The sequence below is a fragment of the Camelus bactrianus genome, chromosome 11 (assembly GCF_048773025.1).
Source record: "Camelus bactrianus isolate YW-2024 breed Bactrian camel chromosome 11, ASM4877302v1, whole genome shotgun sequence".
Lineage (NCBI taxonomy): Eukaryota > Metazoa > Chordata > Mammalia > Artiodactyla > Camelidae > Camelus > Camelus bactrianus.
Window position 1 is genome coordinate 50,624,535 of NC_133549.1, and position 24,486 is coordinate 50,649,020.

Consider the following 24,486-nt stretch of genomic DNA (forward strand, 5'->3'; position numbering starts at 1 on the left):
ATATGTGTGTGTGTATCTCCACTTTCCATCCTCCTTACACCCTTGTGAAATAAACAGAGCAGAGAATTCTTACTCACATTTGACAAATGAAGAAACTGAGGCACAGAGATTGGCCAGCCAAGGTCACATAACCATGTGCAGAACAAGAACTCAGGCAGGCCTCCTATGACCCATTTCTATTTACGGGGCACCATGCTGCTGCCAGATGAACATGATAATTAAAGCTGAGCTGAAATATTAGTTGGAGGTACAGTCAGCACCATGTGGTCCTCCTATTGATGTTTCATTTCAGAGAGCTAACACTAATCCTGATGTGATATATACAGGAGTCTACTATGGAATAAAGTCTCTGTAAGTAGTGCCTAATGATTTATATTCCCGTTATTTTAATTTGCTGGTTTATTTCCTTCTTTGGGGGGCACTTGCTGTGAGAAATGGCTGCATCCTAATGACACTGAATTTCAACCCAGCAGTAGTTGGTTGGTAGACAGGCTCCCTCTGCATTCAGCCTTTCCTGCTGTATTCCTCTTTGTCTCTTCAGCCCCTTTGGTTCATTTTCCTCTCCTCTGTCAGTTTCTCCCCTTTCTTACCCCCCTCCCCATTTTTTCCTCCTGCTTCTTACCCTGTGTCCAGTTCTCCATTCTCAGAAATCTGGAATATAAATGCAATCACCTTATGATTCATAGCATTTGTAATTTTTTGGTTTAGTCTCTCTCTTTTTTCCTAAAATCTAAAGCAGTCAATGCTGCTTTTTATTCAAGTTGATTGGACAGTCATTATTTTGATTTGTCAAAAGTAATGCAGGCGTTTAGAACCGTCTGTTGCTTTCAGGGATCTCAAAGCTAATAACCTAAAAAATACATGTAAATCATGGTACCAGGCTTTCTAGGATAATTAGCCATCTCCATCTAAAGATGCTAGTTAGGGGAAGACAAGTCCCATAGAGTGGGAGGCAGGGTAAAGGTACATGCTGGTGTAATTGCAGACAGTAAATATGATGCTCTACCTCATGAAGCTGGGAATCCTAAGACAAAGAACCACGTTTCCCTGGGAGAGAGAGGGTCTCCAAACAGAAGCAGAGATCTGTCAGGAAAACACATTTGGCAATCTCCTTGCCCTCCACACCTGCCCACACCGTGGGCAGACCTGGCTGACTCCCCAACTCTAAACTGTGTATCAGTGTGCTCAGGACAAGTGAGTACTTTCTGTGGAGAAGGCTCAGTAAGACACAGAATGTGGTCTCTGGGAAAAGGAGAATGCTTCTGCAAACCCAGCAGCAGCTTAGTCCTACATCAGGCAGCATCATGTGGCAAGGTAAGCTGGGGAAGGTTAAGGTGGTCCTGTGTTTCTTTCTTAACAGATAGTAATTATAGTCCACTTAAGAGTTCATAGCAGAATCCATCAAATGAGCCTACTAAGGAGAAAGAAGCCATAATATTTCTCCTAATAGCAACAACAAAATACCTGTGCACATATACATATGGAATTTGCATACCAGTTTAGAGCAGGCTGGCTAGCTGTCTGTTTTTGTAAATAAAGTTTTATCGGAACATGGCCTTGCCCACCTGTTAATGGATCATCTATGGCTGCTTTTGCTCTGCAACATTAGAGATGAGTGTTTGGGACAGAGACCATACAGCCTACAAAGCCTAAAATAGTTTTCTACCTGGTTGTTTAAGGAAAAACTTGCTGACTCCTATTTGATGGCGGTGGGAGGTGGGGTGGGGGGGACAGTTAACAAACCCTCCAAAATCTTTTTTAACACTCAGGGGTCTATGGACCTCAGATTAAGAACTTCTAAATCTCGACCCTATTGCTTTATGTAAATACAGGGTTATCTTATGTCCACACATCTGGTCCATTGTTCCTTGATCCTGTGCCCCATTGTAAATCCTTTAAGGCAAGCAGTACTAAGAGCACAGTCTCTGGAGTTCAAAAGATCTGTGTTTTAATCCAGACTTTTGCTCCTCATTGTGTGACCTTGAAGTTAAAGAACTTCACAGCTTCCTTCATCATTGAAAAAAGAGTCAATGGTAGCTACCCCAAAAGATTGTTGTGAGGGTTAAATACACGTAAAACCTTAGCAGAGTGCTGGACACGTAGTAAGTGCTTAATAAATGATAGTGCTCATGGTGCTGACGATGAAGGGGAGGAAGAAAGAGAAGGAGAAGTGTAAGTAGATCCTCCTGGTGCCTCTGAGGGCCCTGTGAAGGCCAGTTTCCTCTGCAGTTTCATAGGACACTTGGGAGAGTAGAGGGTTTGTTCATCTATTAAATGATGGTGAAACTCAGATGGTTAAAAGCTCCAGGCTCCTTCAGAACCTTCATGAGACAGAATAATAGGGTCTACCTGAGACCAGCTGTGGGCTGTTTTCTCTTTCCCTGTTATAGTTGGTAAGTAGACACTTGCTTGGGGAAAAGGGGGGTTTGCTCTAAAGTGACCCTCGATCGTATAGCAAAGGGAACTATATTCAATAGCTTGAATTAACCTGTAATGAAAAAGAATATGAAAAATATATATGTGTTTAACTGAATCGCTATGCTGCTCAACATTTTGAGTCAGCTGTACTTCAATAAAATAAAGTGATCCTTGAAAGGAAACCATGATAGTAGGTCATTACCAGGAGTAGGGATAATATAAAGTAGAAGCATTCTCTGCCACGAACGGTGTCTTTTCCTTAGCCAAGTTTGTGTGCTGAATGCAAAAAATTGCACGCTTGGATGGGATTCTGCTGAAGATTATTTACTTAATCTCTGAAATACTGTGAAAACTGGGAGTGAGTTATTTCACATTCTTAACATGTTTGGCTAAGTATGCAGATTCATTTCCTGTCCCTGGCCTTCGTTTTTAAAAGCTCAACTCCTGGTAAATTCTACAACATTCTGAACCCACCACTTTCTAGATGTGTAATCTTGAACCAGTTTCTTGTCTCTGAGCCTCAGGAGCTGCCTGTATAGAATGGGGATACTAATTTTACCTTCCTTAGGGTTATTCTGAGTGTTACAGAATGTCATTTATAATGTGTTTAGCATTGTGCTCTGCCCAGGGAAAATAATAAATGTTAGCTGTTGTTATTACTATTATTATTAGTGACATATGACTTAGATAAATAATTCGCTCTCATAACCATCGCTCCATCCGTACGTACCTTTAAACCTAGCTAGGGAGCCAGTTCCTTACTTGTAAAACTCATCGGGGACTGTATTCAAGTACCACTGTAAGTTTGGCTTCATTTAGAGTCGTTTTTCCTCAGAAGTTCTTATTGACTCTTGAGTGAATTGAATGAATGAATGAATATATGCTTTATGGTTTACCGCTGTGCTCCTTAACATACCTTGCAGAGCATCCTGGTCTTCCCCAGCCAATCTTGTCTCCTCACTCTTGTGATACTGATCACACACGTACTAACCTGTTCAACATCTCCTTGCCACCAAAACTGCGAGACCTATGAAAGCAGGGCCTGGCACAAAGGAGGCGCTCTGTAAACATCTGTTGATCCAGTGAGTAAGTGGATTCAACTAATTAATATTTCTTAAGTACCAAAGGAAAACATTGCTGATACAGAATTATCCCCTAGAAGAAAAATGTACCAACCTTATGCTCAGTAGTGGCGATAATTCCATGGTACCTACATTCTCCCTGAGTAGTTTCTATTCAGTCACTAGGTGATCTCAGAAAGTCCCTGCTTTATGCTGCCTCCCATTACTTGAGAAGTCCTTATCTGGAGGGTGGGGAAATGTGGGAGAGCTGCTCTACTGTTTAAAACCACCTAATAAACACTCGTACTTCACTTATCATCATCTTGCATCGTATTTAAAGTTTCTGCCCATGAAGACAAAAACTTGAACAAAAAGCACCAAACTAAAGAAGCCCGGTGCATCTGTTTCATGGTGCTCTATCTGAAAAGCTGGAGTCATATATTTTGAAATGTATTAAAACTGGATAATTGAATTATGTGGAGAGGGAGGTTAAGTGAATTTCTATTAACTGGAAATCCTTTTTTTGCCTCAACTTCTGCACTGCTGTCTTTCTAAAATGCTCGGTTCACTTTTTTTTTTTTAAGTGCCTGTGGTATGCCTAGCATATTAAAGTTGAATGAATCTTGCAAAGCCTTAGAATCAGGATTTCTTTAGAATGTTGTAAGCTCCATGGAGACAAAGGTTTTTGTCTTTTTTTTCTTCACTTTGGAATCCCCAGTACCCAGAATAGTGCCTGTCACTTATTGAATGAATAATTCAAGAACATTCCAATCATCAGCAATTAATTAGGAGGCTATATTATGTAATTAAAAGATACAGCAAAAGAAATGAAAAACTAACAGTTTATGAAACCTGACAAGGTACCAAAAATGAAAATGACAAAGCTTTCTGGTTTTACTTGTGAATATTTAAGTAAGTTCCATGAAGACAGGAATCATGTGTGTCCCCCAAACATAGCACAGAGCAAGTTGCATGGTAGACCCTAAAAATATTTCTGTTGAATGATTAAATAATTGGAAGAAGGAAAAGCTTAAGTGAAAATGAGCATTACATCCTAACAAACCCAAAAGAAACAATCCTAGAAATGCAAGACTTAGAATGGGCCATCTCTGTGTAGTTGGTGCTTGTGTGTGCACGTGTGTGCCAGAGTCAGAGAGGGGAGGCCAGCGATGCTTTCCCTGTGCAAACAATCAGCACAGCTCCTGTCGCAGTGCGTTCTGCTCTGTGATTTATCACCTACCAACAGCATGTAATCAGGGTCTATTGGCTGGTTTCTTGGTATTCTTTTGATTAGAATTAAATTAAAGTTGACAAGTCTGACTCCACTAGTATCCAGTAACCCTCTTCAGGGAGAGACCACAGACCAACATCTCAGATATTGTCAATACCCTCTTCCTTTGCTCTACACAAGGCTGAGCTCCTTTCACAGTCTCTTAACTCAGCAAGTCAATACTCCTAATGCTATTAAGTGTCCAGTGTCTGTTCCTAGGCTTCCTTGTTGGGGACCCACTTGTAACTATTTCACCCAGCTAATAAGCATAAAAGGCTAACTTGTGGGTAGTGTTTACAAAAGTACTGCTCCCAAGGAAAATGCTCTGATTCTCTCAGCTTAGGCATTTATGAAGGATCCCAGAGCCTTTCCCAAAATGAGAACATTTCTGGGGGATTTGTATCAGGTCAGGGTTTTTGTGTTCTTGTTTTCAAATAAGTTTGACTTAAATAAGTTCAACTGATAGTTTTTGTATACCAGCTTTAATGTTCATAAAATTTTTATTGAGGTATAAACCAAGAACCAAAAGATGGTCAGAAAATAAACTGTTAATGAGACAGAGGCCATTGTGGAGAAAACAAAAACAGGCAAGTGTCACTTCACTGAGAAAAATGTACCATCCAGGGTGAACAGCACTTTGGCAAATTAGCTTTATATTATAGGAAAAAGCTAAAAGAATGTGCCCATAATCAGGAAATCCATTCATTTAATAAACCATATTAATATTTACAATAATAAAAACTTTACAATTATTTCAATAGATGCTAAAAATTGTGTTATAAAATTAACATATATTACTGATAAAACCTATGGTAAACTCATAAAAGGGAGCTACTCTCTTAGAGAGATGAAGGCTATTTTAAAACCTTAACAACCATCACAATTGAGAACAAATGACTAGAGTCATCTACATTCAATTGGGAAGACGTCAAAGATCCTTGCATCAATGCTTTGAAGTCTCTAGAGACGGCATTAAGGCATGGAACATATTTAGGGGATGTGGACATTGGGAAAGAAAGGCAAAATTGTTACTTATTTCTGTCAATATGATTATACTCCTAGAAAACTCAGGTGAACTAACTCAGAATTAATAAGACATTTCCAGTCACTACCAGAGAGGCTGAATTATAAATGCTCAAAAATCAATGACTTTTCTGTATGCCATAATCGATGCAAATGTATCTTGTATATATTTTTATTAATAAACAACAGAATACAAAGGAATATCTCTAGGAAGATAGATCCAGAATTTATACACGGAAACATTTTCAAAATTTTAATGATATTCTAAAAGTTTTGAATAAGTAGAAATATACACCATGTCCCTGAAGGGGACTATGGAATACTATGAATTTTTCCATTTTCCTCAAATTAATTTATATATTAAACATAATCACAATGGGATTTTTTAATATGAAAAAATAGTTCTAAAGTTCATCTGGAAAAAATTAATAGGCAAAAGTAACTAATAAGTTTATGAGCAAGCAGGTCATAAGCATTGAACTAATCAGCTGTTAAGATGTATCATAAAATTAGATTGGTAAAGCAGTTCACTATGGATTCTAGAATTGACACAAGTCAATGGAAATAATAGCTAGAAAAGCATGTAATGTGATAAAGGGAGCATTACAAAAACAATGAGAAAGAATTATTTAAAAATGATTTGAGGAAAATTGGCTATTTGGTTAAAAAAAGAAGGAAAAAAAGGAGAAAGAAATTAAATGTGATTCTATTTTTATACCATATATTGCAATAATTTCTAGATGGACTAAAGGGGCAAATACAAACTAATATACACCTTCCCCTAAAAGAAGAAACTTTAGATAAATATTCAAAACTCTTCGAAAACAAAACTAAAAGTTTACATACCATTATGAAAAAAAGCACCTATAAATGATTTATAGTAAAAATAGTAATAGCCCTAATATAAAGAAAACATCTTAACAAAGCTTAAAACTTTGGCTCAATTTTTTTTAAGAATTAAAATTTGTCAAATGAGAAAATTTTTTTAGGAATTAAAAATACTAATTTGAGGAGATATGTGTACCCCCATGTTCATAGCAGCATTATTTACAGTAACTAAGATATGGAAACAACTTGAGTGTTCATCAGTGAATGAATATATATATTCCATATATATATATATATATATATATATATATAATGGAATATTATTCAGCCCTAAAAAAGAATGAAATCTTGCCATTTGCAACAACATGGATGGACTTCAAGTGAAATAAGCCAGAGAAAGAAAAATACCATATGAGCTCTCTTATATGTGGAATAAAAAAACAACAATCAAGTTCATAAATACAGAGAACAGATTAGTGGTTGCCAGAGGCAGGAGATTGGGGCATGGGAGAAATGGGAGAAGGAGGTTAAAAAGTGAAAAAAAATAAAAACAAATGAAAAAAACAAATAATGTCATTTACAAATGTTAAAAAAATGAATATGTAATCACATCACTTATTAAGTAGTATGAATTTGTACGTAGTCATTTGGAACTTTTCCCCCTTCTGTGGTAAATGTTTGATATTTTCCCTGTCAATACACATAGGTATAATTCATCCACTTTCACTGCTATGCATTCTTCCATTTTATGACCATACCATAGTTTGTCCATTTCACCATTGATGGACATTAAGTTGCTTTAAAGTTTTACTATTATAAACAGTGTTGTTATAAGTGTCCTTGCACATGTCTTTGTACACTTGTGCAAGAGTTTTCACAAGACATAATATTAAAAATGTATCAAAACTGAGTTGTGAGTTCAATGGAATATGTTATATATTTTTCTACTCTATGTGTTTTTAATAATTAATAATTTAAAATGAATTTTAAAAAGAAATATTATGAAGAGTACCTTAAAGCCAACTGATACACTTTTCCTGTAATTAAAATGGCTACATCCAGGTAGGGATGGGGTGAGAGACTGGGGACACTGCTTGGTAGTAGATCCTCAAGAGGATAGCAGGACTACATGGAGCCAGAATCAATGCATTTCAAGTCTACATGTGTTCCCTGGAAGTAAAGAGCCACTAAGAGCATAGACAAGGGGCTATCAAAGGCACTTGTGATGACCTTGGAATTACTTGACAGTTCTCTAATTTCCTGGCACCAAGCACTGATGTGATTCTAAGAAGTAGGGAGACCACACCCACAAATTTCCCATCTGGCTGCTGGAAATCAAGACAGACTGTCATATTTCTTTTGATGAAAAAGAGAAGAACTACAATGAGACACCACTTCAGAGCCATTAGATGGCTATTATCAGACAACAAACTAACTAACTAAACTAAAAAATAACAGAAACTAACAAGTGGTGGTAAGGACCTGGAGAAATTGAAACCTTTATGCGTTGCTGGTGGGAATATAAAATGGTGCAGCCACTGTGGGAAATGGCATGATGGCTCCCCAAAACTTTAAACAAAGAATTACCATATGATCCACCAATCCCACTTCTGGGTATATACTCAGAAGAAGTGAAAGCAGAGACTTGAGTTGATATTTGTACACTCATGTTCACAGCAGCAATACTACCAGTAGCCAAAAGGTGGAAGCAACCCAAGTTGCTTGGTTCGCCTCCATCAACAGATGAATGCATTGACAAACTGTGGTATACAATGGAATATTATGTGGTCTTAAAAAGAAGGAAATTCTGACACCTGCTACAACATGGATGAATCTTGAAGACATCATGCCAACTGAAATAAGCCAGTCACAAAAGGACAAATACTGTATGATCTCACTTACATGAGGTTCCTACAGTAATCAAATTCATAGACACAGAAAGTAGAATGGTGGTTGCCAGGGGCTGGAGGAAGTGAGGAATGGGGAGTTAATGTTTAATAGGTACAGAGTTCTAGTTAGGGAAGATGGAAAAATCCTGGAGATGGATTGTAACGATGGTTGTGGAATAATGTAAACATACTTAATGCCACAAAACTGTACACTTGAAAATAGCAAATTTTATCTTGCATATGTTTTACCACAATTTTTGAAAAGAAAAGAAGAGATTGTCTGATTATTTGTATTACAAAACCAAGGAGAGTAGTGCGGATACAAAGGGAAGTATGCTAGCTGGAGCTGAGATGGAGAATAAAGTCACCTGAAGATCAGCACTGCCCACTGTTTACTAATTTAGGCATTTAACCTTCTGCCTAGGGGCCCTCACACCTTAACCTGATGAGAGAACGCTCCTGTTCTTAGAAAATATACGCTGAAGTATTTAGTAGTAAAGGGGCATTTTGCCTACAGCTAACTCTCAGATGGTTCAGAAGAAAAAACATTAAGTAAAGAGGTGAGAAAATGCAAACTAGATATTTAAGTAAAAGATAAGTGGATATCTTTGCCCTATTTTTGCATCTTTTCTGTACGCTTGAAATTTTGTTAAAATAAAATGTTACTCCCCCCAAAAAGACAATGAAAAGACACATCAAACACAATAGTAATCCCTGGGCCACTTGAATCTAACTCACCAGGCATGCTTCTTATTCATTCGTTTATTCAACCATCATTGATCAAGGGCTGTACCAGGCTCTCCATGCAAAACACTTGGGATCTATCAGAGATCAAAACACTTCCGTGCCCTTACACTGGTCACATTAGAGTTTGGTTAACATAAAATGCAGCTTTGGGGGCCTTGAGACTCAGTGCATTAAAATTCTTGGAAAGGGGCCCAGAGACCCACCCTGTATAAAGTTTCCTACGATGCTACCTGTGTACGCCAAAGCAGTGCTGCTTTTCAAAATACAGCCTTTGACCCATAAGGATTTTATACTAACAATTGAGCCAGCCAAGAATTTTTTTTAATTAAAATAACAGAAAAAGGAAAAAGAGAAAAGAACAGGAAAAGAAAATAAGAATGCTGATACATGCATGTAAAAGTGTAGTTGTTATTTCATAAACTTCTGCTTAGAGCCCTGGATCACAAAGTAAACTGGGTTTCCTATAGCAAACCACTACTAGAAAATATGATACATAAATTATATCATAAATTACATCCTCTTTTCCTCTCTAGCCCTTGTACCCAACATTTCTGGGAATCTGACTCACTGGTCCTGTTCCTGACGTAACAGCACTTCCTCCTCCTGTTGTGTAGAGCCCAGAGCTGTGCTCTCCCACAGATGGCGACGTCCCGAGCGCACGTCCCATACAGCACGCCATCTGTCCTGGCCTTCCATGGTGGAGGTCGAGCGGCAGGCGGAAAGGAACTTCTGGGACCAAATGCTTCCACTTGCTAGGATGCTGTCTGAGGGAACAAGAACCTAGGACATAAGGAAACCGATTTTCTAGGCCAAAGTGCTGGGTATTTGATGCAGGTCCCTTGTGTTGGGTTGAAATCCCATGCAAACCCAACTTTCTGACCCAGATGAGAGATAACAGTTGTCTCAGATCAAAATGAAACAGGATGGGGTTAACAAACCCACATGAAACGTGCTGAGGAGCCCTCTCGGGAAACCCAAGAGCCTTCTGCACTGACCAGACCAGGGATGTTCCTGTGGTTGCCTTATGAGCTGGCACACAAGTTTTGCTATCGCTGAGAAGAGAAATCCAAAGGCTGGTTCAGCATAAATGGTCCCCTGACTGCCTTGAGGGCGGTGACAGGTGAGTCATAAGCAGGGTTAGAAAAGCGGCGACATGCTCCGGAGGCCTGGAAACGCTGCCCTCAAGTTCGTCTCATGGCAAGAGGAGTACTTCTTACGGAACTGAAAATGGAATTGCTCAAACTAAAAACTGCTGACCTCACCAGGATGATTGCTTTCCAGACCCAAGTCTGGGAAGTGCCATTGGTAAACCCCCCAAAATGAATTTGCTCATCAGGGAAGGGCAGAATTAGATCCTCTCCGATGTACTCAGTGACTTGTTCACAGCCTTAGAAGCCAGCCCTTCTCCACCTCAAAGCAAAGCACTGAAATGCTTGATTCTGTGCAGTTGTGGTAGAAATACCCTCTATCAAAGGCAAGCTCCAAATACCGCAAGCCAAAGATAAATAACAGAGGAAATCATCGAGACCATGACCTCTTGGTGACCCCCTGGCGCTAAATCTTTGCTAGACCTCAGAATATCAAAAAGGCCACCAGCCTGCCAGCAGCAGTTTATGTATGAACAGCTTGGAAGCCACCTCGGCCTGCAGAAGACTGGCCGTCTAGAAGCTTGGGAAGAGAAATCCCAAAGGAATTTCTTGGTCTGCTCCCCACAGCAAGCATTTGTTGTGTAGGTGAAGAACCCCCTTCTGAGAAATGAGCTCATTCCTGGGCCTCTGCCAGGGTCAGCCAGAAAAGGTATTTGCCTGGGAGTTGGGACGCTGTCCACCTCCTGTCCCATGGTGAGACGTTAGTTTGTGAAAAAATGTTCTTTCACTAACTAGCAGAAGCATGAACTGGCAGGATCTCACAAGGGAGATCCTTCTCCCCTCCATAGATTTCAGTTATGGATTCAAATCAGCAAATACTATGGAGTGTTTGCTATATGACGAGTACTGTGCAAAGTTCTTTGAGGATGCTGAGCAGAACCTGACTCAGTTGCTCCTGGAGGGAAGCACTGAGAGGCTGGAGAAAGCCAGAATCTAACAGCCAGGAAGTGGCCTCGAATTGCTCTTGGAGTGTCTGGCCTGAAGACTGAGGCAAAGTCAGCTAAATCCTCTGAATAAAAGGAGTGGAGAGAAACTGAAGGATAAACCTGACCCTCAGTCTAATAGGAAGGAGAATTTGATTACAGGAGGGATTCAAAGAGATCCAATTTGCATCTCCCGGCTGTTAGCATCACCAAGCAGTACAAAGGTCAACTGATAGATATTGTATATGTAGAAATAGATGTCATTGTGGTTTTGGGGGGGATTTAAATTTTTTTTGTTTTTTTAATACAACTTATTACATTTATTTTATTTATTATTATTATATTTTAATGGAGGTCCTGGGGATTGAACCCAGGACCTTGGGCATGCTAAGCGTGTGCTCTACCACTTAGCTATACCCCCACCCCCTGTTTTATTTTGTTTTTTTTAACTTCCCTCTCCTCTTTTCAGAGAGATCATCTCTGTCTCAGAACCTAAAATGACCTCAAAGTTTAGAAGGCTTATCGGTCCTCTTCCCAGGCCCTCTCCAGAATATGAAGGATTTGGGTGAGATAAGTGGGTTCCCAAGCTTTAGTCATGGAAGCTGTTATTCAGACAAAATCTTCCATCGTTGTGTGAATAGATCAGTCACATACAGGAGGAGCAGCCCTGCAGATGAAAGCAGGACCTCCCCTGGGTTCCCCTGAGGGGTCCTCAAAGTACAGTTTGAACCATAACTAAGAAGGACTTCTCAGATCTCTGCTGCCTGGTGCTGGAACTCTGTGACCCTGTGACGGATGCCCCTCAGAATTCACGACTTCTGTCCTTGACACATCATGGGGCAGTCATCCAAATAGCTTATCTAAACCTCATGAACCCCAAGTGTCCTATTTCAGCATGTACACCCTCTAGGAGTGAGCTCGCCCAGGCCTTGGTTTGATGATGGGTGAGAATAACCACTCAGAACTTGTTAATGTCACTGTCACTTTAGTCTTCTGTCACCACATCAAAATAAGTGATGAAAAAAAGGTGAAATTAAGGGAGAAAAAAGACCTAATAAAATTTTTTCAAGCACGAGACCTTAGTTTAGGTACTAATTCTATTCACACATATAGAACCTGCTGTCTCAGGAATTCCGTTGTAAATACTCCTTTATTCAAAGAACTGTCAACTCACATTCAACTCCTGGTGAGTGTTAAACTAGAGTTTTGTGCATGAAGACATTTTATTCAATCTCATGGGTATAAAATATTTTTTAAACTTACCAAAGAAGTCTGATAGACTTGATCCACTTAGATTTTGCATTATATTGCTTTTTCTCTGGAAGAGGGGTTACACCTTCCTGTGTTTCACTGATTTTTTACTATGGACTCCAACAACTTGCTAACTCTAGTGAACATTTGTCAGTCATCTCCCTAATACGTATTGCCTTTCTCTCCAAAGGCTTCTTTTGGATGCCCTCCCTTTTCCCATCCTCAGTCCATGTAGTCCGGGACAGGGCATCACCCCCATGCTCAAGTTAGCGCTTCACACAGCATTGGCCACAGCAACTGCTTTGGGGTAGAATAAACATGAGCTAAACTCATTTTATGAGATTGAAGCCCAGGATCTTGTAGGAGCGTCCCACTGGACTTGGAATTAAGAAGACTTGACGCCATTGCTGCTGTAGCCATGCCACTATATAGGGCAAGTCCAGAGCTGCCGGGGCCCACACAGGAAGGTCGAGAATAAAGCTAACACAGTAGAAGGTAGAGCCGAGAAATGAAGAGGACCTGGCATCTGAAGGCATCATTTGAGCCTGAATCCTGCCCTGGCCTTTTAGTTATGTGACTCAATAAATTCCTTTTTTTTTTTTTTAGCACAATTGAAATGTCTTTTTTAATTTTTTAAATTGAAGTATAGTTGATTTACAATGTTGTGTTAGTTTCAGGTGTACAGCAAAGTGATTCAGTTATACATACACATATTTACACATTCTTTTTCAGATTCTTTCCCATTATAGCTTATTACAAGACCCTGAATATAGTTTCCTTGTTTATCTATTTTATATATAGTAGTATGTATCTGTTAATCCCAAATTCCTAATTTATCCTCCCCGACCTGTCCGTTTGGTATCCATAAGTTTGTTTTCTCTGTCTGAGTCTATTTCTGGTTTGTAAATCAGTTCATTTGTACCATTTTTTTTTTAATGCCACATTCTTATTTGACATAAACCAACCTGGCTCAATCTGTGTCACTTAGAACATAACAAGTTCTAATTTATGCATTGACCATGGAGCTATTCCTAGAAAGGAAGGATTTTTGCTTTTTCTGGTTTCTATATGTTTAGCTCATCACCATTACTTAGTAGTAGTAGGTTAGTAACTCCTACTTAGTGAAGACTCTTCTCTCCTAGCACTGTACCTGTAGCTTCCCACCCATCATCTCACTGGTACTCTGATTATCTCCATTTCATAGATAAGAACACTGAGGTGACCAGCACCATAATAGTTTGAAAGTGGCAGATATGGAATTTAAACCCTAGGGTGTCTGACCCCATAGCCCATGACCACCTGTTATGTGGTAGACACTGTGTAAGCACTAAGGACAACAGTGACATATACCGTCCTCATCCTTAAGGCACTTTGATTATAGTGAGAGACATATCCAACACACAGGAGCTAGGGGGTCAGCCTTCTCCCCACCCTACCCCATTTCTACTACGGCCATATCTAGTCAGTGGCAATTGCTTTCTTTGTCAACCAGCCACAGTACCACATTCCTGGAGCAGGGGAGGACATGTGGAAATGTATGGAAAGTTTTCTGGTTGTCACACTGACTGGTTGGTGAGGGCACAGCTGGCATTTAAGGGACACAGGCCAGAGATGCTAAACGGTCTGAAAGGTGCAGCCCTATCCTGCTCAAAAAGGAACAGTCCTACCCAAGGTGCCAACAGCACCCTCAATGATGAAGTTAGGTATTTAAACCCAGATCCAACCTAGATCTGGTGGCACATACCAAAAGAGATTCTATTAGTGTTGTCTTAATAGGAAAATCAAAATGAAGTTCAAAAGTCTATGAAAAGCACATAAAAAAAGAGTGTCATCCCTTAAGCATCCTTTGACCACTGCCAACCATTCATAGACTCTTTTCTGCTTATGAGCAAATATTACACCAAAGTATCTCCCTAAGATAATAAGCCCTTAGAATTCAGTTTCCTTCTCAAGATATATAAAGATCCAAATTCCCCTGAGAACAGCCAGCCCTGGTCGGCTCTCTTCCTTTCCAAGTGTGGCCTCTGAGCTCCTTATGAAGATTCTAGATCTAGTCTCCATATCCAGATTCTTTATTCCCCCTCTTCCTCCTCCCTTCTTTTCAGACCTCCCTTCCATCATTAGACATCTTTTAAAAATGTTCCCAAACCCAAAATGTGGAGGTCTGACTGTATTGTTCAAATGTCTACAGGTTTTAGGTTATAGGTTCTTCCCAGTTAGGGTTAGTGTATAGATGGGGAATGCCTTCCTTCAGGAACCCAACCTCTTCTTGTGTTTTATGGCATCACTTCTATCTAGCTTCTTGGATTTGTAGCAGTGTATCCTCAAACATCTGCCAAACTACCCAGGACTTCACTTTGTTAGATTTTTAATTCATTAGAAAGAAAGTTTAAGGGGGGAGGGTAATAGCTCAGTGGTAGAGCGCCTGCTTAGTATGCACAAGGTCCTGGGTTCAAACCCCAGTACCTCCATTAAAAAAAAAAATTGAGAGAGAAAATTTAGGATGGATCAGTTTGGCACTCTGAAAAGCAGGCACTGAGGTCAGATTTGATGTAGAAGGGGAAGTGCCTGCGACGCATCAAGAGTACGGGGAGCAGAAGTAGGTCTGGAGAGTTTTCAGACAATAATGCCGGTCTGACATCTGTGAAAGAAGAGGAGAAAGATGGAGGACGAGGTAGTGACACCCTGAGGTTATCTCAGATGGACCATGCAAGAGCACCGGCACAAAGACTGCCTGTTAGGGAAAGAAATGGCCCAGCTCTTGTGCCCCCAGTCTGCTCAGTGCAGCAACTGACCACACCTGCCAACTGCCTTCCTCATGGTAGCTTCTCTGAAAGGCAGGTCTGAGCGGTGTCCCTCCTGGCAGCCATGTGCAGCATTGTGGGTATTTTAAAAGTGGAAGTCGTTTGGCATAAGATACATGGCTGTGGGCAAGGAGGTGGGGGTGTATATTTAAAAGAAAGAAGATTGCCTTGAAAAAAAAAAGTTGGGGTCTGAACAGTGACATGATAACACCATTGAAAACCAAAACAGAATCTTTCTGTTTGGGAGACCAGTTCTCACTCCCAACTTTTAGGCTGTTGGCTTGGTTGAAACAGAGTAATTTCACCACTTTAAAAAGGAATGGAATTAGAAATGCCAAGAGTGCAAAGTATTCTGGGACTGCTGGGCATCCAACATGCTGTGCTAATCATAAAGGGGGAAAGCCCTCTGTTTTGGCCAGAAATCAGGGGAGTTATTTTGGGAGCAGCTTCGTCAGTGACCCAGACTTGAGCATCTGAGTTCCAAAGCTCCGAAGAGCATAAGCTTTGAGCATGCTTTCCCACTGCGCCGTGTTTCTTTCTCTGTATGGCTTTTTGCACAAATCTGCTATGAATCCAGCCTTCACCTCCTCCAGGGAGCCTGCAGAGAAGCAGGTCGTTGTCATTAGAGGAGGTGAGCTTTCCTGGGAAGTGACTTGTCTGCCCATCCAAGTCCTCATGGCTCACGGTCGCCTACGTCTTAACCAGCCTCATAAAAAAAAGCATTGAGAATTTACCCCACACACCAAATTTTACCAGCCTGCCTCCTGTCAATAAAATGCCCCATATCAGAAAACCCAACAAAAGACAATCATTTCTACAATTTTTATGATGTTTGTATGTGAATTACTCTAACCTGAGCTGCTGGCTACCTGGGAGATGAAGGAAAAGGGGCTCAAAGAAAAGGACTGCATGATGCAAGCCCGGGACGATGGACTCCTTCCCTACTCAGGTCCCCGTGAGTAAACCCAGATCCTCCTCTTACTCAGAAAGGAAGGATAAACCAGTTATAATAACCAGTATTAATTGTGTGCTTCTGCATGACCTCAGTGTATATTTAGAGCAACCCTATCCAGAAGGTAGTATCTTTATAATTCTCTTTGGAGAAATGAGGACACCTGGTCTCAGAGTGCTCAAGTAATTTACCCAAACTAACCCAGGTAGCAAATGGCTGAGCTGGGACTTGAACCCAGGCCCCTCTGAGTCCAGAGCTTGTACCCTGAACCACACTTCCTTATTTCCCAATTGTGACTGGAGCAGATTCCGATTTGAAGGCAGCCTGAGCTTATACATTTGGTGGGAGGTAGCCCTCTTTAAGAAACAGAAAAAAATATACATGGAAACAAAATTCAATACAGAGCCTTAGAGTGAGTCCATGCAAATGAGGGAGCCCGATACTTAAGCTTCATGTATTTCTTAGTAAATCCACTTCTGATTGTGATAGTGCCATTATTGCTGACAATGTTGATATAAAGAATAACAAGTATTCTTCAAATCCAAATACATGCAGTCTGGTTAGTTTAGGATTTTAGGATTTCCTTTGGAAAACAGAGTTGTTCTGGGTGCTCAGAGACCCCTACACGTCCCCTTTCCAACCACCATATAATTTCTCTGCATCTAAGTCATACCCCACCTGCTCAAATTCTCTTCATGTTATCCTTGCATTTCTATTGTATGACCTCACTTTCAATGTCTTAATAATAATTATAATTATAGCTAACATGACTATGGGGGGCATGCACTGCTCTAAGTGACTTTCTCTTTGCTTTAAAAACCTTTCAGATAAGGAAACTGAAACCATGAAAGATTAAATAGTTTGTCTCTGAAATCTACATTCTTAACCACTCCATCAGGTGCTTCAGATATCCCGGGTCAACCAGACATTAACACAAGCAGACTCCATAGAGGCCAGAATAAAGTACCAAATATAAGGCTGGATGTTCTGTAAGTCACAGACTTAATACTTTGGGTCAGAATCCCCTTTTGGCACCTGAGAATAGTGCAAGAACAAAAATGAATATCAAGTCAAATCAGCAATTCTGAGACATACAAGACCTTGAAATATGTGATTTAATGATTTAAAAAATACATTTTTTTCCTGGGTTGCAATTGCTGAAGTCCAAAGAATAAGCTGGGCAGTGCCTGAATTCACATGCTTATCATGAGTGTTATACTTTTGTAGTCATTATCAAATTATGCATACCAGAAGGTTGTGCTACCCCTGAAAACTTACCCAGCCAAGAATGGTGCCTAAGGAAACTAGGGGGGGGTATGTAAAATTATCTGGTCAAACTGGCTTGGCAGTCTTCCTAGGGCTGAGTCACTGTGGAGAGTGCACATCTGAGTCATGTTCCTTGAACATCAATGTTTGAAGGAAACTGAAAATTTACCTGTTTCAAACCCTTCATTTACAGGCGTAGGCAGAGGTACCCTGAGAGGCCAAAGGTCACAGAGCTAATGAGCATCCTTCAGTCAACAGACTAATGGAACAGATTATGGGACTAGGATAGAGGACTTTCTACTGCCCCCACACTGCCCCATGGTTAAGATTTACCATTGGGCACAGCATCAGTAATCCTGCAATTAAAAATAAAATTTCTATCTATGACATAGACATGCAAGGCTTACACTGGTCTGGGCTCTGCCTGTCTATCACCATCATCTCCCACAGTTCCACGGTGTGAACCCTTGTTCTTTATATCTATCTCCCAGAAAGCACTCAGTATACGCTCTTATCTTAGCACGGGCTGCTATAACAAAATACCATAAACTGGTGGCTTGTAATCAAAAGAAGTTGACTTTTCACAGTTCTGGAGGCTGGAAGTCTGAGGTCAGGGTGCCCGCTCGGTTGGGTTCTGGTGAGAGCCCTCTTCCAGGTTGCAAACCACCAACCCCGTGTTGTGTCCTCACATGGTGGGAAGTGGGGCTGTGAGCTGTCTGACCTCTTCTTATCCGGGAAGTAATCCCATGCATGAGGGCTCCACCTTCATGACCTAATTACCTCGAAACAGCCCCACCTCCAAATATCACCCCATCAGGAATTAGATTCCAACATGAATTTTGGGAGGGGGCCACGATCGGTCCGTATCAACTCACTGCTCTGAGCCTTTGTGTAGGCTGCTTTCTCCACCTGGATTGCCTTTCTGCCTGTTCTCTACTATATGAACTCCTTCATTTGTCAAAACTCACAAGTGTCACCTTCACAGTGAAACTTTCCATGAAGAAGGCTCTTTCCCCACCCATCCATCCAGAAAGGATTATTTTGATCCCTCTTCTGTTCTCTCAGTGCACAGTTCTCAGGGCTTTTAGCACTTGCCACATTTTATTTTGACCCTTGGTTTAATTTTATTCCCTCCATTAAACTCTGAACTGCTGAAAGTCAGAGATCCAATGTTGGTCATCTTTTTAGTCACTTAATGCCTAGGCTCTAGTGGGTACTGGGGTGGGGGAAACCTGTAACAATAATCATTAACATTCAATCCCTACAATAATCCTAAAGGGAGGGTGTGGTAGAGATAGATACTGTCAGTGCTCACCAAGGATTCTGGTTCTCTTCTTGAACTTAGACGTGGCCATGTGACTTGTTTCAGCCAATGAAATTTAAGCAGAAGTAATACATGTCACCTCCACGTGTTATTATTATCCAAGAACAGGTACTCCTTCCTGCTGCAATGGTGGACCTGAAAGTCTTGTGTTGGGCAGGCAACATCAAAAGGTGGTGAAGACTCCTCTACCCTTTGCTCGCCCATACTGGTCATTTATTATAGGTGAGAAATATATCTCTGTTGTTTTAAATCACCAATATTTTCAGACCACCATGGAACAGGGAAGGAGGAAAGAAATCAATCTATTTCCACACTGAGAATTCCAATTGTTGTTTCCTTTCCAGCTTCTAGCCATTGTCAAGAATTTGTAGAGCAGCTATTCCCTCAGAGAATATCTAAGCAAATTCCCCCCTACCTCCCTCGCATATCCTCTGATGTGTCCATTTCCTGATTCCACCTCAGGTGTTGGACTTAGGTCACAACAACCCTGGAAGCTTTTACACATAAGGTATTTGTGCTTTACTAAAAGCAAAAGGAATGCGTTACTGGTACCTTCAATTTCCAGTCATATTTTTAAAAGTCATTTGAAGAGTTCTTTTCCACTTACTGCTAAACAAACAATATCTTTCATTAAATGCCAAATACAAATGATTTGTCTGTGATGATTTTTTTTCTATTTTGATATTTGATTTTTATTGAATTTTATTTTTATTTGATGTAACATTGTCTAAGTTTAAGATGTACATGTTGATTTGATACTTTTATCTATTATAATATGATTACCATTGTGGCATTAGCTAACACCTCTGTCACGTCACATCTTTTTTTGGTGGGAATAATTAAGATCTAGTCTCTTAGCAAGTTTGATGTTTACAGTACAGCACTGTTGTCTATATTCACTCCATTGTGCATTAGATCTCTAGGGCTTGTTTACTACTAGTTTGCAAGTTTGTTGCCTTAAACAATATATCTCCTATTCTCCCACCTCCAGCCCCTGGAAACCACCAACCTACTCTCTGTTTTCACTAGTTTGGCTCTTTTAGATTCCACATATAAGTGATATCATACAGTATTTGTCTTTCTCTGTCTGACTTACCTTACTTAGCATAATGTTCTCAAGGTCTGCCATGGTTTCTTTAAAGAAACTTTTATTTGGAAAAAAAAAAAAAAGGCAACTCTGCCAGTGTTATCAATGAGTTGGTAAAGCACTGCTATTAGTTTGGATGAGGGGGTGACAAATTCAAGGCTCAAGAAAACATCATTGTTTGTGTTTAATTCAGCCCAAGGACCCCTCCATGAAGGCTCTGGAAAGTACAGTGCAGTCCAACAAGTCAGGCTATTACTAGCTAGAGTTTAAGAAGAAGGCTTTAAAGCCAAATGAATTCAAATCCAAACTCTGCCTCTTCCTTGTTCTGTGACCATGGTCACATTAGTTAACCTCTCAGAGTCTTAGTTTTATCATCTGCAAAATGGGTAAAGAATAGCCACCTTTACAGGATTGTTATAAGGATGACATCCTTAACGTGGGTTCATGTTGATAAAGCCCTTGGCATGATTGCCTAGTATCTAATAAGCATTTGATGAAGAGTAGTGTGAAGTGAGCCATAAATAGCACCTGCTTATCTGCATATCTTGCTTTGAAAAAAAAATCAGAATAGTACCACAAGGAACTGGGTGCAGGACTCAAAGAAACCAGCCCAAGTTTGCTTAGCTTCACAGTTCCTGTTCTTTGGGGCAAGTTGTTGGTCAAGAAAGTAAGATGGGTTTTGGGTAAAGGCAGAGGACGTGTTCTCTAAACTTGGGAGTCAAGGATTAGAGTTCTGTTAGAGATCTAGTCCCCAAACAATCTTGTTTTTCTTAAAATTCTAGCTTTAATTTCTGCGTCATCCTATATATGTTCTGTGTCTATGCTTTTATTCCTCCATATACCTGGAAAAATTCAATACTCTACACATTTATGTACCTAGATTTTCACTTCAGAATGCACTCAGTGGGTAACTGTAGATCAAAGTGTAGAGACCTTTCTTACTCAATTTGCAAGTGTGGAAAATGTGCAGATGGACCATAATTCATTCACCTGGCTTCCACAGATAGACATTTAAATCATTTCCAAGTAGAACTTTCATGAAAAGCCTTCACACCTATAAACACACATCCTTAATGCCCATTAATGTGTGAGAAAAAGTGTATTAGGTTTAGCACTGGAGGTTACTGGGCACAGTGATGGTAAGTAACATATTTCTTTTTGTTAAACTACCCATCCTTCTGGTTCCAGTTAAAATTAAAGTCATTGCTCTGTAGATATCTGTAGATACTCTGCAAAGTTGGAAATGGGGATTATCCTCCTCACACCCATAGGAGTGGGAATCTTTGGAAACCCCTCCTTTATTTGTCTTCATAACTTCACTTTACTAAGCGGACACAAGGTGAGACTCAAGATATGATTCCCAACTAATTGTTCCTAGGCAACTCCTTGGTGCTTTTCCAAACCAATCTGTTTGTAAATGATGATTAAAATGATTTGGTATGTTCTAAGGAGAAGGGAATCATTATGTGAGGGCATTTTCTTCTCTTACTATAATATTTAGAATTATAACATGATTAAAGCCCACAGGGTGAATCTGCAGGAAACTAGGAGCATCCAGAATGCTCTTTAGCTTGAAGGATTTAAGCTCATCAGTAACAGAGCATCAGAGACTGCACTTTCTTTCCCCTACTTCCTCATGATCCCTGTGCCAAGGATCCTTAAGTCTGTGGTGAAGGGCTGAGCCTGTAATTTCCAATATCTAGACATCACAAGCCCCTAAAACTCCCAAGGTCCCTCTACAGAATTTGATCAAACAGTTCCTATTATGACCTGATGACCAGATCTCAAGACTGTTCTTTCCACAAGTCAAATTAGGTTTTATTTAATAGGATCCAGAATGCATCGTTTCAAACATTTATCTTCAGTGTCCAAAGTCCTCTGAAAATGTATGCCTAAAAAACTCTCTTACAGGAATTACCATTAATGTCACAGTCCATCAGTGATACTTATAAACTACCCTTTATGTCCTACCAAGAATAATGGCAGTAACATTTTACATCCCAGACTCCCTGTCAACTTCTCAAAGTACTTTCCATGTCTACTGATGCATTGTATTCTCCCAGAAATACGATGATTCCTTAGAGATGAGGTCAAAGAATTTGCCAAAGCAAACGATAAAATTTCCTGACTCTTCAACCAGTGAAACTTCTTTAGGAAGGAGGAAGACGTGTTTATGGGTGTATGATTCAGTTATTTTATTGGCTGTTTTAAGGTAAAAGAATAAATGTTTATTGTAACAAATCAAAGAGTACAGATCTGGATTTGCAATGAATCACCTTCCTCTTTCTTCTCCCTGTCCCACCCTCTCAAAGTTATCTACGGCAGTGGATGGGTGTATAACCTTTCACTTCCACTCCAGACAATGAAAATCCATGGTTTCTAAGATAATATTGTAGACTGAATAACGAAGTAAAATGCACTTCCTCCAGGAAGTCTGGAAGTGTAATTTTTATCATCTTTAGCACAGGAATCCATCTGAGAGTCTCTCCCTGACCCTAGAGTCTACCGCTGCCTCCCCTACATGTCCCACGCCTGAATCCCTCTTCCTAGCTCTCAGTCTCCCAGCCTGACCCCTTCAGAACTAGGCTTCCAGGGTTAACTGGCACTGGTTTTGCTTGGTATGTTCTTGGTTTACCACCCACTTGGCATGCTATCTCCTCATCCTCATGCATAAAAACTGAGTCAGACCCACTCTGTCACCCTAGCCAGCTGCCCCTCAACTTCCACTGAAGGTGTTTTGTGGTGTCTAAGCATGGCTTTATAAGAACTTTAAATTGGAAGTGAAGTCTTGGTAGACACAGCTTTCCATGATATGAACTCTGTGAATCTTCCATTAATCTCTTCCCGCCATTCTCCTGACCCTGTAAGACTGTCTCTTGGGCTCTGTCCTAAAATTGTTTTACAATTGTTTAACTTACACGCACATCACTTCAATTTTGACATCATAATGTGATTTACACAGATTTGAGGCTGCCATCAGGATGAGCTCAGAACTATGTCAGAACCTCTGCTGAGTAAATAAAGAACTGATTTTGAATGTGGGGAATGATGGAGGGTGGAAAAATCACAGAAAGAGACCAGAAACAATACAAGTGCAGTCAGGAAATTTTAGACATCAAACTTTTTTTTTCCAAACACAAAATACCAAAGGTCACTAGTCTCCCACATCAAATACACAGACAATTTTTTTTAAACAAATCCTTTTCAGTCTGAGTCTTGAAATGAGTCTAAAATATGTGATTTTGCAAAGAGGATTCTAGGATAATTTTAAATTTGTTGATTTTGAAAAGTAAAAGAGGGGCTCCTGGGATGGCAGAGGAGGAAAGAAAGCAAATGACACCATGTTTCTTTCCATCTTCATTCAGCACATGAACTTCAACCTATGCAGAGGGATGGACAGCTAAGTAACGGATCCTGAGGTGCAAAATCCCAGAATCACACTCATTTACAGGCCTAACATGCCACCAGAGGGGTCAAGCAGGCTCTAAAACGTGACTTTGCACCTGTTTTTAAAGGGCTAGCGGCCTCCTTTGTACTCAGTTACTGCTGACTGGAGGACCCATCCTTTGCCCAAGAGGCAACTTCTGCATCTATCTTGGCAGCAGTTCAATGAGGGGATGAGGTTTGGCTGAAGGTGGGTGGAATCAGCCTGAAAATGTTCCTTTGCCAATATCGTCCCGTCTGGAAAAAGGTGGGCGGAGATGGAAGGCTTTCGGGCTGAGCTCCCCGCCGACCTTAACTGGAAGTGCTCACACTATTTCACATCGGCAGCTGTGTCCTCCTCAGGGAGTTGTCCAACTAAATGTGATTTTAAACATCTGTCAGCTAAATCAGAGCTCCAAATTTAGCACTCGGGAACATTATGTGGATTTGTGATGCTCGCTGGAGAACACTGGATCTATAAACCAAGCCCACACGAGACAGCCGGGTGGTACTCCGGCTGATAATTTCATCTATGACACATTTAATTTGCCTGCACATTTATGAACGTTATGTAAAGGGAAAGAGTGACCAGTTCCCTGCAAACAGCTTTCTGAATTGCTGCAAGCTTGGTAGTGAGATGGGAGAGCCTTTACACTGGAACACCGATTGTCTTCCTACCTGATAATTTGTGTGGAAAGAAAGAAAAGAGAGAAGAGAGGGGGCAGAGAGAGAGAGAGGAAGAAAGAAAGAAAAGAAGCAGAGATAGAAAGAGAAAGAAAGAAAAGAAAGAAAGAAAGAAAGAAAGAAAGAAAGAAAGAAAGAAAGAAAGAAAGAAAGAAAGAAAGAAAGAAAGAAAGAAAGAAAGAGAAAGAAAGAAGAGAAAAGAAAGAGAGAGAGAGAGAGAGAAGAAAGATTGATTGATTGATTCCAATGGGCTCCTTTTGAGTGAATTTCCTGAAACTATTTTCTGCCCTTTCTGGTCCAGCTATAACTTTGCTCCAGTGCACCCATCCTGGAGGAAGGGAAGTTCTGCATGCAGTCATGACTCTCAGTTACCACCTTTGAAGAAGTC

General features: G+C 40.3%; 1 protein-coding gene across 2 annotated transcripts in view; it reads left to right on the plus strand.

The window, feature by feature from the left end:
* The window catches only part of RNLS (renalase, FAD dependent amine oxidase), a 266,231-nt gene extending 241,951 nt beyond the window's left edge, over nucleotides 1–24,280 (plus strand). The window contains exons 9-10 of one of the 2 annotated variants that reach the window (XR_012510221.1): nucleotides 293–351; nucleotides 3,342–24,280. The gene's annotated coding sequence lies outside the window, so the exon portion shown is untranslated. Of the gene's footprint in view, nucleotides 1–292 lie in introns of both variants that reach the window. The other variant, XR_012510220.1, reaches the window with a different exon arrangement.
* The last annotated feature ends 206 nt before the right edge of the window (nucleotides 24,281–24,486 follow it).